A 12,876-nucleotide genomic window follows, 5' to 3' on the forward strand; every position below is an offset into this window, starting at 1 on the left:
ACTTCACTGTCGAGGAAGTAAGAAAACCAATAACCACTGAGCACCTGCTCTGTGCAAGGCTCTGGGAAAGACTCCTACAAACACTGTCTTCTTCGTCACATCGATAGGCACTAACCTTAAGAGAGCCAGGTAATCTAGATATCCAGATATCTTCTGAAACCAAAGGTAAGCCAATCAGGCAAATGATTTTTTTTTTTTTTTGGTGAGGGAGATTGGCCCTGAGCTAACATCTGTTGCCAATCTTCCTCTTTTTGCTGAGGAAGATTAGCCCTGAGCTAGCATCTGTGCCCATCTTCCTCCATTTTGTATGTGGGATGCTGCCACAGTATGGCTTGATGAGTGGTGCGTAGGTCCACACCCAGGATCTAAAACCTTGAACCCCAGGCCACTGAAGCAGAGTGCACAAACTTAACCACTACACCACTGGGCCAGTCCCGCAATCAGGCAAGTTTGTGTTAAATTTAAATTCAATGATCCAAAAGCTAAGTTGAAAAGAAAATTTCTAACACCTAACACACACCTTGCACATGTGTTAAATGACTAGAATTGGAGAAAATAAACATTGGCTTTAGCAGATAAGAGTAGGAAAGATATTTTCCAGTCAAGTCAGGAAGTCTATTTGATATTGCTGGAGAAGGCAGGCATTCCAAAGGAATTTGATTATTTCCTCATGAACGACAAGGAAAGTCAATCAAAAGGGCTGCAAATGATGTTTTAAAAGGATACAGGGAGAAAAAGGATGATCATCCCATCCATAAGTATATGAGGGCTCAAATAAAAGTGTATTGTCACTAGGATGGTGAAAAAGCAGAGTGTCACCTGAGCACATTTGCCACTAAGTCCTGCCTCCCGCCTCTCATTCTCTGCCCTGTCTCTCTCCCTCGCTGAGCCGCTTTTCATTGCTCTTTTCATTCTAGGGGTGAAATGTCTTTTCAACATCCCCATCTTCATTTTTCCTCCCTCCCTCTCTCTCCTAGGGGACATGATATAGAATCGAAGCCTTCAATTTTATAGTCCTTGATTGGAAAATTTATAGTTCTCCCCTACAAATGCCTCAGAGTTTTTTAATGAGCTTCAGTCTTGTTTAAAACTTCAAGGTTTTATAATTACTAAAATTGTCTTGAAATCTGCTAAGTTCAGAAAACTTTGTTCTAAGCCTCCATGAAAGATAATTTGAAGATGGATTCGTGAAAAGTATGATTTTTGCAGACCCGGAGAAGGAGTACGCACTGCAAGAGAGTATGTGTCTAGGAACGCTTGACCAGTTGTAAAGCCAATCATTGAATTAAAAAGATAATATTAAAAGGCACGATTGAAAAAAAATCCCAGTATAGAAGATTTGGGGCAAATGAAATGTGCCATCACCAAGATACACTGACTCAAACTATTACATTGCAACAGTGGAAACAATGAACACCCGAAGCAGAAAAGAAAAAAGCAGTGTGTCTTAATATAAGACATTTCCAAAGGGAAAGGGGATTCCAAGTGCTCGTTTTGTTGCAGCTCTTGATCTGCCTCTGAATTGCTCCTTCCTTTGTTGTTATGGATTTCAAAATCAGAAGAAGGGCTTAGCATTTATTCATTTGTTTATCCCCTTGAATGCCTGCAGGGAGGCGGGTGCTGACGCGGAAAGGATAGTATCTTCCTGCCTCTGCAGCTTCTAAAGCTCGAGACAGCCTCAGAGCCAAACGCCTCAATAGGAAGGACACAATGTTGATGTATTGCTCACTGAAGTGACTTGTCCTGCTTATAAACATCAAAGAACACAACTCTGTGCTCCGAGATTCCACACAGCGTCAGAGCCAGCATCAGGTCCTACCGTGGGTCCTAATTCACAGTTCTGTTGTTTGTTCCGCAAAATCCGGTCCTTGATTGCTAAATCCAATGAGCCCACTCTGGCTCTGTTCACCTGGGGCCTGAAATACCTTCAGTCTTCAGAAAAACTTACATTTGAGTTTGCAGTTTCCAAAGACATCTCAAAGAGACTTCTGAGTATGCCTTCCACAAAATTATGTTGCATCCAAACAGCCACTGCAGTAAAAATAGTTTTCACCCTTATAACCTGGAATTGATCAGATATTATTCCCATAACAGTTTGAGGAAAATGCCTAGGTAACCTGTTATTCAAAATTGTATCTCAACTTTGCTTAGCAACAACAATATTCTGATTCTTCTCTTTTTAAGAAACTATGAGCCTACTTGAAACTAAGATGAAAAAATAGTCTTCCAATTTTTATTTAATTTTCTCCTAAATTAAACTTGGATACTCACTATGGAAATGCAGCTTCACAATGAAAGTCATCACCTCCCTACCATTTGCTATCTCTAAGAAACTCCTGAATAGAAATGTGGAACTGCTCTATCTCCTCCAAATAAACTCGCTTATCTATGTTAATGGAAAATAAGGTTAACATGAAATAAAACCCAAGTAATTCAAATATTTTACTGTAAATACTCATGTTACCTCCTACTTATTTTTACCAGAGCTGCTGGCAAATTAAAAACAAAAACAAAATAAAACCAAACAACTTTTTAAAGATTCTCTCTTATTCTCTAGCTAAGTCACTTCCTAACTAAATAACTTCCTCTCCCATTCCAACCTCAAATTCAGAAGTCAAGCTTGTGACTCAGCAAAATTACAAATTCCTTGGACCTCTAGAATGATCTGAATGTAGTGGAATTACAAATGTTACACTCACATATGCCAAGGGTGTATTTCATGGTCTCCAACAAATGTGTACCTTTCCTTTATATTAATTGGTTTGACTCTCAAACAATTGATAAGATAGTAAATATGTGGTTAAGAGCAGTTCAACTCACATCTCCATCTGCAAGTTCTCGTGTATTTCACTCCCATTTCCGAAGCCCCTGTCCCTCTGCTTACATTTTCCTACGGAGAAAACATATTTTATTATTGCAGCTTTTAACCTGGCTTCCTTGGAGAATACTTCCTGGAGTATTAGATCATTTCTTTTTTAACCATTTATAATTGAAAATTTCTTTTATCTTGGATCCAGGCAGCCATCATCATTCATCCAGTTCAGACCTGAAAGGCATCAGTCAATCACAGCAGTTCCTTCTAGGCCACAGTGTCTAATACCCTAGATAACAGGCATTTTCTTAACGTACCTCTTGTTTTCACGGTCAAGAAACAGTCAGCGGGACTTCTTTCCCCTTTTTACTGAGAGTTGTGTAATCAGTAATATTTAGCCAGGGCTAGCACTCTCCTCCTGGTCCATTTGGTTGCTTCCCCTTAACAATGTCTTCCTGGTTGGAAATTGTTCTCAGTAAATGCTCGACACTTTTACCGTGCTCTCCTTTCAATTGCAGTAATTTAACACCTGTTTCATCCCACGAGCTTCCCTATTGGATGCTCAACCAAATGCTTAAGTGGATGCTCAATTCTAAAGCCTGAAGCAGAGACAACATTCTAGGAGATGTCAACTCATAGAAGAGATCCCTACCTTTGAAACACAAGTAGAAAAGAGAGTCTGGAAGGTTTCCTACATCTTTAACTCCATCTCCAGTAGTTAGACCTTAACTTCCATCAAGTCAAGATTCTTGTACCCTCGCATCATTGAGTCACTGAAATGGAGATAACTGTAAGCCTCATTTCCAAACACTCTGCTAATTTAGAAGTCCAAGAAAGAAATACGTCTCCTTAGTGAAACCTTTCTTTTAGCCCTGAAGGAGCTGGATAATATGACAATATACATTTTTAATGTAATTCAGTAAAATCACTTAGTGCCATCCCCCTTTGTCTCCTGATCTTCTCCATGTCCTTCTGGCTCAAATGCTTTCAGAATTAATACAATTCTAGGGGGAAATGTTGAACTGTGCTCTAATTTTATATTTGACATGGACTGAGTGTCTTTGGCCACATCATTAACCTTTTTGGCCTTAATATATTATCCATCAGTTAACTTTCTTATTAAATAGGTTTAATACTTTTCCTGTTTTGTTAATGGGATGCTGTAATAAAAAGGAAATGATATCATAAACTTTCTATAGATATAAAAGATATCTTCTCAATTCACTTCAATAAGCACAGGGATTGCCAACCACAATTCAAGACACTAAGTCAGGTAGGAGAGATTCAGGGTTGACCAAGACATAGTTCCCGGCCATCACTAAGCTTCATTCATATTTGAAGGGGGTTTAGGACAAGAGTTTAACAGAAGAAATGCAAGACTTGTACACTGAAACTACAAAACACTGTTGATAAAAATTAAAGATCTAAAAAAGTGAAAAGACAACCCATGTTCATGGATCAGAAGACTTAATATTGTAAAGATGACATATTCCCCAAATTCATCTACAGATTCAATCTGTAGAAAGGGATAAAACCTGTATCAAAATTTCAGCTGCCTTTTTCACAGAAATTGACAAGCTGATTCCAAAATTCATATGAAAATGCAAGGGATCCAGAATAGTCAAAACAATCTTGAAAGAGAAGGACAAAATTGGAAAACCAACACTTCCCAAGTTCAAAACTAATTACTACAAAATTTATTACTACTGTAAAGCTACAGTAACCGAAACAGTCCAGTATGGCTTATAGCTAGTTATATTGATCAATGGAATAGAACTGAGTGTCCAGAAATAATCCCTTACATTTATGGCTCTCAGCTTTTGCTGCTATAACAAAATACCATAAACTAGATAGCTTATAAGCAACATAAATTTATTTCTCACAGTTCTGAAGGCTGGAATTCCAAGATCAGTGTGCCAGTATGGTCCAGGTCTAGTGAGAGTCCTCTTCTGGGTTGCAGACTGCAGACTTGTTACATCCTCAAATAGGGGAAAGAGAGACAGTGCTCTCTGGCCTCTTCTTATAAGAACACTAATCCCATCCATGAGGGCTCCACCCTCTTGACCTAATTACCTCCCCAAGGGCCCAATTCAAAATACTATCACACTGGAGATTAGATTTCAACATATGAATTTGGGGGGGACATAAACACTCAGTCCAAAACAATGGTCAATTGACTTTGGCAAGGGTGCTAAGACAACTCAATGGGGAAAAAATAATTTTTTCAACAAATGGTGCTGGGACAATTTGATATCCACAAGCAAAAGAATGAATTTGGATACCTACCTCACACCATGCACAAAAATTAACTCAAAATGCATCATACACTAAAACTTCCACAAGAAAATACAAGAGTAAATCTCCATGACCTTGAGTTAGCAATGGTTTCTTACATATGACAACAAAAGCACAAGAGACCAAAGGAAAAAAAGATAAATTGGACTTCATCAAAACTTGCTAAAAAATTTTATGTTTCAAAGAACACCATCAAGAAAGTGAAAAGACAACCAATAGGATTGAGAGAAAATGTTTGTAAATCATATATCTGACATGGGACTTGTATCCAGAATAGACAAAGAACTCTTACAACTCAACAATAAAAAGATGCAATTAAATAACCCAATTAAAAATAAGCAAAGAAGGGGCTGGCCCGGTGGTGCAAGCAGCTGAGTGCACGCGCTCTGCTGCGGCAGCCCGGGGTCCGCAGGTTCGGATCCCAGGCGCGCACCGACGCACCGCTTGTTAAGCCATGCTGTGACGGCGTCCCGTATAAAGTAGAGGAAGATGAGCATGGATGCTAGCTCAGGGCCAGTCTTCTTCAGCCAAAAAGAGGAGGATTGGCATTGGATGGACTGGCATTGGATGTTAGCTCAGGGCTGGTCTTCGTCACAAAAAAAAAAAAAATAGGCAAAGAAATTGAATAGACATTTCTCCAAAGATGTACAAATAAACAATAAAACATGGAAAGATGTTCAATATCATTATTCATTAGGGAAACGCAAATCAAAACCACAGTGAGTTACCACTTCACACCCACCGGAATGGCTAAAATCACAAAGACAAACAATAGCAAGTGTTGGCCAGGACGTGAAGAGATTGGAACACTCATACATTACTGGTGGGAATGTAAAATGGTGCACCCACCTTGAAATATAGTTTGGTAGTACTTCAGAAAGTTAAACATAGAGTTATTATATGACCCAGCCATTCCACACCTATATACATAAACCCAAGAGAAATGAAAACATATGTTCACCCAAAAATATGTACACAAATGTTCATAGCAGCATTATTCATAATAGCCCAAAAGTGGAAACAACCCAAAAGCCCATTAAATGATGAATAGATAAATAAAATGTAGTATAGCCACACAATAGAATATTATTTAGCAATTAAAAGGAATGAATAACTGATACATGCTGCGACATGAATGAACTTTGAAAATGTTATGCTAAATAAAAGAAACCAGTCACAAAGACCACATATTGTATGAGTCCATTTATATGAAATGCCCAGAATAGACAAATCCATAGAAACAGAAAGTTGATTAGTGGTTGCCTAGGGCTGGATGTGGGGGTGAGAGAATGGGAAGTGACTGCTACTGAAAATGCGATTTCTTTCTGGGGTCATGAAAATATTCTGGAATTAGTGCTGATGTGTACACAACCCTGTGGACACACTAAAAACCACTGAACTATACTTTATAAATGAGTGAATCGTATGGTATGTGAATTGTATCTCAATAATGCTTTTTAAAAAAATAATAATAGGTAGAAGGGTATGACAGCCATTTAAAAAATAAAAAGATGGAGATCAATATAAACTTCTAAAGATTCTGTTTCAATTTACACGCAATGGCGTGTTGTGACCTGCCCGATTTTTAAAAGTCTAGTCCTGCTGGGAAGAATTTCTCAGGTGACTATTGTGTGGTTTGTAGATGCTTCACCAAATTCCCCTAATGCCTCCCACAAAGCTGTCATATAAATTTCAAATACAGGTCGCTAGATCAGATATTGAAGACTGGGACGGATTACCCAAAAAGGACCATGGCTTCATTTCCAGTTGCCATTGTGTTTCCATGAGCTTCTTTTCCTGTTGTTGTTTACTCTTGATGTCTGTATTTTCTTATTACTTTATTTTCTTGTTTCTTATTTTCACTATGGATTTGTTCTTTTTATCCCTAGTAGCAACCATGACCCAAAAATTTACATTGACAGTAATTAAAATAATATCTTTAAAACGAATGCCAAAGTCTCCACAGAAACATGTCATGACAGCAGAGCAGCTAGGAATCTTCATAGCACATGGGAGTCAGAAAGAGACGTTTTGTTGAAGATGAGCGACAACTCACGCACTGGGAAATGGGCAGGGAGGGGCAGGGGTCCTCCCTCTTTCATTTCACAGATATTCATTACAGCCAAGAGTCTTACTCCAACTAGTCAAGGATAAGAGACTAAGTCGGAGAAGATTGTTGCTAAATCAAAAGCCTTAAAAGAACCAATAAATCCCTCAGCAAAGGACGGGCAAAAGTAAGTTTCTTCTGGGCAGAGATGCAGTTACATGTCAAAATCCAAAGTAAAATCGTTGGATCATTCAAAATTTTGGGCCACTGTGATGATCAATTTTATGTGTCTATTTGACTGAGCCATCGGTTGCCCATAAATTTGTTCAAACATTATTATAAGTGTGTGTGGGGGGGTGTTTCTGGATGAGATTAATATTGGAATCTGCAGACTGAGTAAAGCAGATTGCTCTCCCTAATGTGGGTGGGCCTCATCCAATCAGTTGAAGACCTAAACATAACAAAAAGGGTGAATAAGAGGTAACTCCTCCTGTCTGACTGCTTGAGCTAGATGTTGGTCTTTTCCTGCCTTCAGACTTGAAAGAAAAAGCAAATCTTTTTGAGCCTTGAGCCTGCCAGCTTTTAGACTGGAATTTATTCCATGAGCTCTCCTGGGTCTCCAGCTTGCCAACTGCAGATCTTGGGACTTCTCAGCCTCGTAATTGAGTGAGCCAATTCCTTATAATAAATCTCCCCCCACTTCTCTTTCTCTATATGTATAATTGGTTCAGTTTCTCCAGAGAATCCTGACTAATACTACCGCTTTAGACCAATCTGTATTTTAGATATTGATAGTTCTGTCATTATTGTCCTTAATTGATTAATCAATCTCTCTCTCTCATAAAATAGAAACTTTTTATCGTTAAGCTATTTTCTACTTTCAAAATCTGACTATTCTTTTTTTTTTTTAATCAACTATTGCTTTAGTAAAAGTCTTTTAAAGAGATGAGGGAAGTGAAGAGTTCTGTCTCTGAATACGTGATACTGAATTAAAGTATGTTTTATGTTGGTCTGGAACATTAGGGTAAACAATAGGTCTCCCTGAAAACATGGCTCATAGAAAACACAGGTGAGTAAGTCATGGTTACTCGGCACAAAAAGGGAGAAGAGAGAGAAGACAGGGAGGGAGAGAGAGGGGAAGGGACGGGTGGAGGGAAGGAGGGACAAAGGAAGGGAGGAACGAGACACTAATCATATTCCTGAAAGCCTAGTTTAAAATTATATATGTTTTAAAAATAAAACATTTTAAAAAGTAAAATAGATGTTTTGAGCATTTCTAAGGGCCAGATACTGAGCTAATTGCTTTCCATGCCTGATAATCTCATTGAATTCTCAAAACAATAGTAGTGAACACTTATGGGACATTTACTCAGAGCCAGGCACTCATCTACATGCTTTTTCTTTTTTTTTTTATAATTTTATTTATTTATTTATTTTTCCCCCCAAAGCCCCAGTAGATAGTTGTATGTCATAGTTGCACATCCTTGTAGTTGCTGTATGTGGGATGCGGCCTCAGCATGGCCGGAGAAGCGGTACATCGGTGTGCGCCTGGGATCCGAACCCTGGCCACCAGTAGCGAGGCGCGCGCACTTAACCACTAAGCCACGGGGCCGGCCCTACATGCTTTTTGTATATTAACTTAAATAATTCAATATGTTTATTATCCTTGATGGCAGATGAGAAAATTGAGGCTTTAGAGAGGTTTAAGTAAGCCATCCTCATTAACAACTTAAGTTCACAAGTTAAGTGGTCAAGTTGGGATTTAAATACGAGAGGTCTGGCTTCAACATCCATTCTCCTAACCAGCATAACACAGCCACCTTCTTTGAGAAAAAGGATATATGAGAAGTCATGGAGAAATTGTTTAAAGTGAGACAACAAAGTACAGGGTAAAAAGACAGGTTTTGGTATCCAACTCTTAGAGTTGTGTCAGCTTAGAAAGAGTTACGACCTCTCTGATTCTTGGTTTACTGTCTGTAAAATAAGATAAAAGCTCCTAGCTTGCAAACTTGTAGCGAGAAAATTAGATGATGTATGGAAACCTTGGTGGGAGTAGTTCAATAAATGATAGTCATTATCATCATCATTCTCTTTATCACTATTATTATTGCTCTTTTGAAGCTTGACAGAGTTCAGACGCCACCATACAACTTTCCTGGTTTGTTTGTGTGTTTGTTTTTAACCTCACAAGTCGAATTAATTAAGAAAATAAAATTCTATGCTGATAGAGGGAAACCGAAACAAAAGAACTGATAGCAATGGAGGATATCAGGTGCATCTTTATAACAACAGAACTGGGAGGGGAAACATTTTCCATTTTACAGAAAAATAGAATTACACACTTATTTTGAGAAAACAAGGATAAATTTAAGATTATGAATGGGGCTTTCCTTATATTAGGTAGAAGGAAATTGAGATTGGTTCCTTTAATTGATTAATGTATTCCAGTAATTTATCCAAGTACCTGGTTTAACCATGGTATGGTTCTGGAGAAGTTAGCTGGTTTAGCCAAAGGTGCACAGCTAGTTGGTGACTCAGCGAAGACTAGCATATGTAAGCTTCATTAATGTAGGCCGATCCCTTCAAATACCTTTAGAATTCTACTGAGTGTTATCAAGGGTTCTAATCTGAGAGATTAATAGTATTTTACGCCACCATAAAAATAAGTAGTGCTAATCTAACAAGGTTTAAAGAAATAAGCAAGAGTTAATCTGCACATTGTGAAAGCAAACCAGAAAGAATAAATAAAATTTCCCTCCAATTTCTGTTTTTGCTTTTAAATACTCACATCTATTACCGGTTTCTTTCGTTTTCCCTTCCTGATAATAAGGTCAACAAAACAGAGTAAGAGTTGATACATAAAGGAGATGTTGCTGATATAGTTGGTTGGAGCCTTATTCTTTTCTCTTGATTCAGTTGACTTTCCATTGTCTTCTTTGTCTTGTCCAAATAGATGTAGATACACACTGGACACTGTATTTAAAGATAGTGTTTGAGGCTCTTTTAGAACAGATGCTGCAGAAAATCTTTTGTTAAACTGGTCTTACTGCTGCTCTGGGGATTTCTGTATTGTCCTCCTGGGGTCTCTTTATCACTAAGAGGAGGGAGCCATTTAAGGGCAAGAATTGTGCCTATTATGATACATCTCATATGTTTTTGTTAATGATTAATGGGACAGCCACATTAGTGCCTTAATGAAATACTGCTTTTCCAATTTTTAGAACAAACTACTGACTCTTGTTATTAATATCATCTTTATTCTAATATTAAAATTGAGCATGTTTAAGGGTTAGGGTCTTTCCACAATGAAAGACTTCAGCCTTAAGCATATGCATATCTGTTAAATTAGAATCGGTGAGTTGGAGCAATGTCACGCATGCTGTTAGAGCATAGCCCCACAGGAACTCAAAAAATATATTAAATAAAGAAGGAAGGAGGGAGGAAGGTAGGGAGAGAGGGAAGGGAGGAAGGAGGGAAAAGAGGGAGGGAGCGAGGGAGGAAGGAAGGGCAATCCTGCCTGTGCCATCCACCTTATAAGAGAGGGGCTGAGTTACTTTTAGATTCAGAGGGATCTCTCCAAAGCATTCCAAAGGTGCTCAGGCATGACGCTTGGATTTCTGAATGCTGAAGAGTCTTGGAGGAGGTGGCTGGATCACTGGAAGGAAGAGAAGGAAGCTACAGTTCCACTGACAAAATAGGAGAAACGTCAATGGACAAAGGGAAGCTTCTGAAAGATGGTATTTAGAGAAGGCAGAATGGAGAGAGGAAGAAGAGGGGAGGAGGGAGGCAGGAGGGGGAGATAGAGAATTATGTAAGGACTTTGTAAATAGAGGTTCATTTAATTCTTTAGAAGAACCCTATGAGGTCAATATTATTCCTACTTCATAGAGGAGAAAACTAAGGTATAGAGATACTAGATAATTTGTCTCAGACTACAGAGTTTGTTAGTAGAAAAGCTGGGATTTGAACCCGGGGCTATTTTGTCCCAAAGTCCATACTCTTTCCACCATGCCACCCCAGTCAGGTGTGGAGGCTTGAGAAAACTCACATTTCAGGCTGCTAATTTTGGTCCCCTAAGAGTAAGACCATCCCCAGCAGATGCATACAAGATTGGGTACCTGACAGCTGGTCATTTTAAGTGGATTCTCACATCAGGTCCTTTCTCCTTCCTGGTATTCTGGACTCCAGAGATATTCCAAACAGCCTTTCTGGGTTATAAATACAACTTTTACAAAGTGATCCCATTCCCTTTCCTGTAATATCTGTCCCCAAACCTCCCCAGTTACCTAAGGGAATATACTTTTATTACTTTTACAAGTTTTCTACTCCAGCAAGTAAGTGTTCTTTAGTTATTCGACAGCTGCTTTATAATAATGATGAGGAAAGGCCTGGTTCAAAATGTCCGGTTGATACAATTATCATTACTTTATATTCTTATACTATTATAGTCTAAACAATTCTGCCTGGTTCTTCAAATCTTACGCCCCTTTCCATAAGCTGCGGTGTGTTTTAACCATTTGTTATCTCACAATTCCTAGTTTATCAGCACAAAGGGAGGATATGCTTTACGGGCAAAAAACATCATTTGAGTTTTCTTTTCTTTTTTTTTTTAAATATTTTCCTTATCTGTGGTTATATACTATCTTTCTTTCCTAATGTTACTTGTGTCTTTGTTTCTTGACTTTTTCCTGATCTTTTCATAAATAAGTTATTTCTTTTATTGATCAATTCTCCTGGGTTTTTACTTTTCTATTTCATTAATTTCTGCCTTTATCTTTATTAATTTTGCAATTTTTTCCAAGTTTCTTGGTTTATACATTGTTTTGCAGTAAATACATTTAACATTGTATGAGTTTGACTTTTCTATACTCTCCCTATTTTGTGTAGAATTTTGGTTTTCTTCTGTTCCAAACGAGTTTGTGGTTTCCCATTTGTGCTTCTCTTTAATCTAGATTTAAAGCATCTTAAAATCTCAATTGCTGCCTTTTAAAATGTGTCCATCTTTATTTTGTGATCTAGTTAAGTTTTGAGAATGTTCTATATTCTCCATTTGGGGGTGCAAAGATATACATAAAGTTGTATCTGTGTGGTTATATTACATATATGTCACTTAAGATTATTTTTAATGGTCTGGCTGCTTCTCCCAGCTGTACCAGTTTCTCCTACTCTCCATTTGGAGTAATTGCAAGGTCTCACATCCAGTTCACAAACCTTCGGCAAGGAGAATTGAGACCTGTTTCTATACTTCCACAAATGTTCAGTCACTTGTGGGGGGGGGGGTCACGATCTAGCGAGAAAACCAGATAATAAATAATGAGACCTAAAAACTAGTGTAAATAGTATTGGCCCTATCACAAAACGGGCAGCAGTGACCCTGGACAAGTCACTTGTCAGGGTTTCTATTTCCTCATCCCTCCAATGGGGGTGGTCATACTTGCTCTGCCAACATTACAAGGTTTGTCAAAAGCCAGGAGATAAGGAATGTGAACAACATGAAGTAATAAAGAAATAAAAAACAGTAGCAGTGGTTGGTAATATTTAGATACAAGAGAAGGAAAAGATAACGATGTAAAACCGCCAACACAGGCTCCAAGGTGCTCCGTTTCTATTGGTTCCCTTCCCCGGCCCCAGCCACCTTCAGCTTCTTTTGGAGACACCCTCCCTCCTGCATGGAGAAATCCCAGCCCAATAACGTGAGTCTTCCTCTTCGTAGCACCGGCAG

The 12,876-nt window shown here is 38.4% G+C and overlaps 1 long non-coding RNA gene across 6 annotated transcripts in view; it reads right to left on the reverse strand.

Annotated features, from left to right (window-relative positions):
- Positions 1–3,267, reverse strand: part of LOC147915219 (uncharacterized) — a 41,839-nt gene extending 38,572 nt beyond the window's left edge. For 3 of the 6 annotated variants that reach the window (XR_015554520.1, XR_015554516.1, XR_015554519.1), the window contains exons 1-3: positions 3,130–3,267; positions 2,821–2,890; positions 1,949–2,062 (exon numbers count right to left, since the gene is read on the reverse strand). This is a non-coding gene — a long non-coding RNA (uncharacterized LOC147915219). The remainder of the gene's footprint in view (positions 1–1,948; positions 2,063–2,820; positions 2,891–3,129) is intronic. The other 3 variants (XR_015554521.1, XR_015554517.1, XR_015554518.1) reach the window with 2 other exon arrangements.
- Between the last annotated feature and the right edge of the window lie 9,609 nt (positions 3,268–12,876).

Source organism: Ceratotherium simum, chromosome 15 (assembly GCF_057802395.1).
Source record: "Ceratotherium simum simum isolate JZ-2026a chromosome 15, ASM5780239v1, whole genome shotgun sequence".
NCBI classification, from domain to species: Eukaryota; Metazoa; Chordata; class Mammalia; order Perissodactyla; family Rhinocerotidae; genus Ceratotherium; species Ceratotherium simum.